The sequence below is a fragment of the Tenrec ecaudatus genome, chromosome 6, assembly GCF_050624435.1.
Source record: "Tenrec ecaudatus isolate mTenEca1 chromosome 6, mTenEca1.hap1, whole genome shotgun sequence".
Lineage (NCBI taxonomy): Eukaryota > Metazoa > Chordata > Mammalia > Afrosoricida > Tenrecidae > Tenrec > Tenrec ecaudatus.
In genome coordinates, this window is record NC_134535.1 from 14,234,073 (window position 1) to 14,240,072 (window position 6,000).

A 6,000-nucleotide genomic window follows, 5' to 3' on the forward strand; every position below is an offset into this window, starting at 1 on the left:
TATTTGCCCATCATCATATACATATTTAATATGTACATGCCTGTATTTAGACCTCTATAAATGCCCTTTGCCTCCTAGTTCTTTCCTCTATTTCCTTTGGTCCCACTATCATGCTCAGCCTTCATTTGTGTTTCAGTCATTCCTCTTGGTTACATTGCTCTTGATCAAGCCCTGCCAGGCCTCCTACACCCTCCTCACCACTGATTTTGGATCACTTGTTGTTCCTTTTTCCCTGGGGTTGTTAATACCTGCTTCCTTTCCTCCCCATCTCTCCCACATCCCTTGGAATCATCGGTCCTCGTTTCTTTCCCTCCAGATTATTCATCCAGCCTGTTTTATCTAGACAGACCTGCCAAGATAATAACATGCACACAAACAAGACAGAGAAAAACAACACAACAAATAAAAACAACAACACCAAAAAAGAAAGCACAGGCAAAAAAAAAAAAAAAAACAGAAATGCCTGTAAATAGTTGAAGGTCTGTTTGTTGACTTTTAGGAGTATTTTCCAGTAGAGTCTGATGGAGCACCAAGCTCTGGCCCCAAAGTCTATTTCTTGGTATTCCCTTGGGACTTCATTGCCCTGCTCCCCTTGCTATTCTGTTGCACCGTGTTTTGCCTGGTGTGGTGGGATCAGATCAGGTGCAATTCCCACACTGTGTCTCTAGTGTGGTCCCTGTAGGGCCATGGATCAGTGAGGAATGTCGTGCCTCATAGTGGGGCCAGCCATATGGTCTTCTTCAGATTTTAAAATTGGTAAAGCAGGGCACCAGCGGTAAACCATTGATAAAACTCATATCCTGGCGAAATAGCCACAGGGCAGCCGAAAACCGTATACCCTAGTTTGTGATGCATTTTTTCCAAAACTTGGGACATAGTTTAAATGCCACGGGATGCGGGACAAATTGTGAAAAGTTGGGACCGTGCCGCCAAAAGCGGGACATCTGGTCACCCATGGGCCAGGTTGTGCGCCTTTCTCTCTTCCTCCTCCTTCTTTGCTCCCATGTGCTCTGAGCAGACATGTCCCTCTCCCGGCAGCTTCAGTGCTGTCCCCTGCAGTGAATTCTCCTCGGGGAGGGGCGGCTGTCCACGTGGTTGGGCTTCATACTTACCAACAAATCCGTCTCCACTCTCGGAGAGGAGGCGGCAGCGCGCCACCTTCCCAGTCCCGCCCCGCCCCACTTCTGGAACCCGCCCCACTTCTGGGCCCCGCCCCGCCTCACGGCCCCGCCCCTCGCCGCGCGCCTGGATGACGTCATCGCGCCCACCACGCCAGCGTGCTCCACGGCGGAGAGATCCAGGCGGAAAGGGGCGCGGAGCCGCCCGCCTAGGTGGTCCGTGATGCTCCCCAAGAAGAGTCCTCGCTGCGGGAGTTGCTCGGTCACGGCCGCCCTCTCCCCCCGCCGGTCACTTCCCCCCGCGCTGCAGCCCGTGCCCCTTCCTTGTGGCCTCCCTCCCTTCCCAGAAAGCCTGCGTTTTCTCCACCGGCTCCGCCCTCCCTCCACTCCTCTCGCACCTCTCACGTCACTCCCTCCATCTCTGGAAGTCCCAGGACCCCAAATAAAGGCTGTTCATGAAAACCATGGTTCTGTCTCTCGCCTCTCCTCTGGTCGCCGGCAAACCTACAGTCACCGCTCTGCTGGACTCATCCCGAGGGCTGCAATCAGATGCCCACTCTTTATCCCGCACTATGGGCTAGCGTGGAGGGAAGTTTTCATGACCAGGGCATGCCGAATAAATTGTTTTCTCTCCCCTCGAGAGGGGGCGGGAAGCCAAATAAAACTAGGAACCCATATGGCGCAGGGTCTGTGTAGCATGTCAGTCTGGTGTGCCCTCTTGTCAGAGTCCTGGACATTCACAGCCTTGGACACCTGCTCGGGACACACCGGGTGCACAGGATTGCCTAAGCAGCAGACAGTCACTAACAACAACAGAAGCATGCCCTCCTGGCAGCGGGTCTGTGTAAAGGTCTAGGAGGCACAGGGACAAGGAGTTCAGGGACAGTCATCCCACAGAGGTGCAGGGAGCCCCTGCTATTGGCGCGGTGCTAAGTACTGGTGACTCAGGGCTAAAGACGCCAGGATCCGGGTGGGGCCCTGGATGGTGGGATGAGGATGGGTCCACAGGCAGCGAACCCACTGCCAGTCCTCCTCGAAAGCCCCCGTATCCAGGAGAGCATCCAGATGGGCTCTCTCCAGCCAGAACTGGAATATCAAGCCTGTTTCTGCGCCTCTTGATGATCAGGCCAGGGGTGGACTGGGCGGAGGGTGGTGACGTCGTCATATTTTACCAGCGCTGCTCTAAGGCGTGACTTGAAACACAGTTTCTTTTCCAGCTCCTGAGGATACCTTGCGGCACAGCGAACACAATTATTGGCTGCACAGACCCAGGACTGGTGCCTGGTCTACACGCCTAACAGCAGCCCGGTCCTTCCAAATCTTGGCAAGGTGACAAGTCTTTGGTAAGTTGGGGGCAAGTGGAGGGGGAGAGGGCTTAGACCTCATTTTCCCAACGTCTGATTCTCACACCACCATAAACAAAGGACTCTGATACTTTTATCTCAAACACACACATGCACGCACATACAAATCAGTAAAACCAAACTGCTATGGAGCCGCTTCCAACTCAGAGTGACTTTGTAGGACAGAGAGTAACTGTGTGTGGGATTCCAAGACTTTAGATCTTTTATAAGCCTCACGTATCTCGTGAGAGGTGACTGGTGGCTTCAAACTGCTAACTTTGTCGTTAGTAGCTCAATGTGTGAAAACCAAGTATCAGAGAGATTAGCTAACCGGCCCAACTTCACTCACCTAAACTGTGGCAGCACCTGGAACCCAGGTTAGCATGCCTGCTTACCCCCAACACCCCCAACTCGCCATGCCCCTCTGAGCAGTAGTAGGGGACTGCTCAGATGGCTTATAAAACTCCACGGGCTCAGTGCATGTTCCCAGATACCTGAGACCTGGCCGGGGACCCCTGAAGGAAGGTCAATGGTGCTGTGTCTGACTCTTGGAGAGCTTGGAGGAGGCAGAGAAGGCGTGGGGAGCCAAGTCCTGAGGCTGCTGCTGGCTCTGATGGGGACACATAAGCCACCCATTTTGTCTCTGAGAACTTCTCTGTGCCTGGCTCTCTGGGGAAACCGAGGTCCTGAGAGGGCAGAATGCCTTGTCTTTATGATGGGAGCCCTCTGCTGAACCCTGCAGGATGCTTGGAGAGGAGAAGGGAGTCCCTGTGTGCCCTGGGAAGCTGGCCCAGGCTCAAGGAATTGAGATCATGTAGTGGGATGATAATCCACAGGGGGATCTGGGTTTTGTGATCTCCTTGTGTCATATATGTGGGAGAATAGCCACAGGAGTGTGTGTGTGTGTGTGTGTGTGTGTATGTGTGTGTGTAACAGAGGCAAACACAGAAGGACACAGCTCAAGCTGTCCCCCCAGTGTCCACATCTGTGGGGATGAATAAGCGCCATTCCTCCCTTAAACAATTTGGATGATGTAGGTCTTGTGTTCTTGTCTTAAACTGAGTCAGAAGGCCTGGTATTGGCTTCCACCAAGTCCACACAGAGCTGTGGGAGCCTGGGTGAGTCACCTTCCCCCTCTGGGCCTCAGTTTCTACACCTGAGAAGTGGGGTGGGTGCTTTCTGCTCTGTTGACCTCCAGCAGATACCGACAGTTGTTGGGTAAGGAACTTTGGCAGCACCTTGGGGGTAAGCATTGCACTGGTAGCCTCAAAGTCCCAGGCTCGAACTCACTAGCTGCTGCTCCACGGGAGTAAGTTAAACCTTTCAGCTCCGTGACGATTTCAGCCTCAGGTACCCTCTGGAGCAGCGCTTCCCCACCTCCCTATGCCGCCATCCTTTCGTACAGTTCCACATGTGGTGGGGATCGCCCAACTATAAATTATTTTCATTGCTACTTCATCACTGTCAGTTTGCTACTCTTATGAATCGGGTGACCCCTGTGAAAGGGTCATTGGACCCCAAAGGCACCTGAGCACAACAGCATCCTAAACTCAGCTTTATCATTTCTTCGGGCACAGTCAAAGTGGCGTAGTGGAGTACACTCTGGGCTGCTAACCGTAAGGTCAGCTGTTTGAGCCCCTGAGCCCGTGTTCAGGAGAAAGATAGCTGGGTGCTCCTGTAAAGGTCTCCAGCTTGAGAATCCCCAAGGGCACAGTTTTCTCTGTCCTGTAGGGTCACTGGGGCCCCTCACCATGAGTCAGGATCAACGCCATGGCAGGGAGGTCTTGTGGTTGCTTTTCCAGGACAGTTGTAAGTTTTTCTCTTTGGGAGTTTACATTTGAGTTTTCAATCCCTTAGGGTCACCCACCCTTCTTGTTCTTTTAAATGTAGGGTGTATCTTGTGAGACATTCCTAGAAACAAAACAATGATGAGTACTTTGGTTTTTTATTATGTCTTCTTATTGAATATCCAGTTCTTCTCACTAGAATTGGACTTCAGGAGAGCAGGAATTGTGTCTTATTCATGAATGTATACCCTGGGGAACGTGAGTTTTTTTAATGAAGTCAAAGGAGCCACCAGTGTGGCAGGCTAAGGGCCCTCCCCAAAGTTCCTGCAATTCGTGACCAAGAGTGGGATGAGACTGAGGCTTCTGGGACTGGACCCAAATCTGGATCCTCCTCTGCAAGGAGAGGAAACGGCTTAAATATTCAGATTTTCCCGGAGACCCATGGCTTTTCCCAATCCTCTGTTCCCCTCCTTCCTCATGTGAAACGCAGACTGTGGGAAGGAGCCACAGGGGAAGACTGGAAATGCTCACAAGAAAGAGGCTCATTGTTGGCTGCCGTCAGTTGATTCTCACTCCTACTGACCCATGATAAAGCCACCAAAGCCCAGACTTACTGCCTGAGAGTCTATAGCAATTCATAGAGACCCTCTAGGACCCGGTAGAACTGTCCCTGTGGATTTCTAAGACTTTCACCTCTTTACGGGAGTAGAAAGCCCCATTTTTCTCCAGAGGAGAGGCTCATGGTTTGGATAGAGTTGTCTAACGTACAGTACCTCAAGGAGGGGACACTGCAAACAAAATTTCAAGTTTCCATGGAACCCAGATGATTTGGAGTCCTGGAGGCTGGATGAACCTAAAGCTATTGACCTGAAATCATCTTTATACCTTAAGCTAAAACTATGCCCTGGAGTCTTCTGCAAACCAAACCGTTTCCTATAACAAATGAAAACAAAACCTGCCTGGAATATGATGCTCTTTTAAGATCTAGCTCTATGAGATTAACTTGTCAACAGTGACTCAGCAGATCCCACAGGAAACTGAGGCAGAGTGCCTTTATGTCGATATTAGAGGGACATCATAGAAAAGAAGGTGAGGTTTCACAAAAGGAGGCTGGGGAATTCTAGGAGGACCATCAGCACTGATTTGTAGAAAGGGCTGGATTGGTGAATGCTTGGCTTTGTCTCTTCTCAAAAGGCAGCAACAAATAAAAGCCGTCATTGAAGCCCCTTAGGTCAGCGAGCTCCTTTGTCTGCTCTCTGACTTAAAGAACTTCTCATCAAAGTAGACCAGCAACCCCAGTGGAATTCATTCCTTGTGAGGAGCAGTGGGTTGTGCTGTGTCTTGGTGAGGCTGCCTGCTCTTGCTTCTTAAGTCAGACCTCCCATGGAGCCCATGGATGGGGCAAGCATTATTTCAGGGGCTCAGCTAATGGCTGAAAGGTCAGAAATTCAAGCGCACCCAAAGGTGCTTCGGGAGAAAGGTCTGGCCGCGTACTTCTGAAGCAGTCACCCACGGAATGCCAAAGGGAGCAACATGTTGCTCAGATTCAAATGAGTCAGGCCAACTTGTGGGCTCCACCCTCTGACTTTAGCCATCTGAGCCTGGGGCTGTGGGGAGACCAATGCAGGTGACAGATGCAGCAAGAACTGTCACAGAGAGGGCTGCAGCCAGGAGAGCACCACATACAGTGGGGACCGAGAACTGGGGAACGCCAGCCACGGTTTGAGCTGGGCCTCTAAGGCTGGGCCAACT